The sequence below is a fragment of the Frankliniella occidentalis genome, unplaced genomic scaffold (genome assembly GCF_000697945.3).
Source record: "Frankliniella occidentalis isolate FOCC.00 unplaced genomic scaffold, Focc_3.1 Scaffold14, whole genome shotgun sequence".
Classification (NCBI taxonomy): Eukaryota; Metazoa; Arthropoda; class Insecta; order Thysanoptera; family Thripidae; genus Frankliniella; species Frankliniella occidentalis.
The window spans coordinates 800,985-801,814 of NW_026267144.1; the positions used below are offsets into that span (position 1 = coordinate 800,985).

Sequence of the window (830 nt, forward strand, 5' to 3'; positions counted from 1 at the left end):
CCCGCGGAGGACGCAATTAGTTCCGGTCGGCGCAGTGCTGTTGTTGTTGGGCCGGGCATTGTACGCAAAGCAAAAGCTGTCAGAGCGTTATCATGAGATCCCGTCCGGCGGCGGTGGCGCGTGCAGTCAGCCAACCTGGAAGCGAATTATTTTGGAGCGGCCTGTTGTCTGGTCAGTCGTGGTATGGGGGTTGTGGCCAGAGGTGAGCATCGGGCGGTCCGCCTGGACCGGGATGATCCGAAAACGACGGGTGGAAGTGAGACGCTCGAGCCGGCCAGTGCTCCATCTCACTCTCACTTCTCGCTTTCCGGACCATCCCGGTCCAGGCGGACCGCCCGATGCTCACCTCTGGTTGTGGCTGCACCGAGGAGGAGGCGCTCCGGTTAGGGAGGGCGTGGCTGCTCCTTCCCGGCCGGCGCACACCCCTGCTACCCCGGCGGGGCCCTGTGCGCCGCACCCCTGCAGTGCCACGCCCACCCCTCGCACATTAGGGCCCTCCGGATGCGGCGGCACGCTCCTCCTCTGTGGCTGCCGCTGCTCACCGCAGATAAGCCCCTTCTCGCTGCCCCATGACGTCACCTTCATCCCCGCTAACGAGCGGGCTTTATGCGCGCCCCGAACTGCAAATAGTGGAGCCGCCGCGGGGAATTCCTGCTCACTCCCTCCCGTTATCGGCAGTGCCTGTCTGTCTCTGTCTGTCTGGCCCCGAGCCGTCGCGAGGCGGATGGCGGACATGATGACTTCCACGGTATTCCCACGTCCGTCCCGCTCGATGTTTTTTGGACTGCTTACCCGGCTGCGCGTGACGAAGTAGTGGCGGGGGGCGGGGC

At 65.2% G+C, this 830-nt stretch overlaps 1 protein-coding gene across 1 annotated transcript in view; it reads left to right on the top strand.

The window, feature by feature from the left end:
- LOC113204932 (uncharacterized) overlaps nucleotides 1-830 on the top strand; it is a 29,859-nt gene that overhangs the window by 26,577 nt on the left and 2,452 nt on the right. The gene's annotated exons all lie outside the window — the stretch shown is intronic.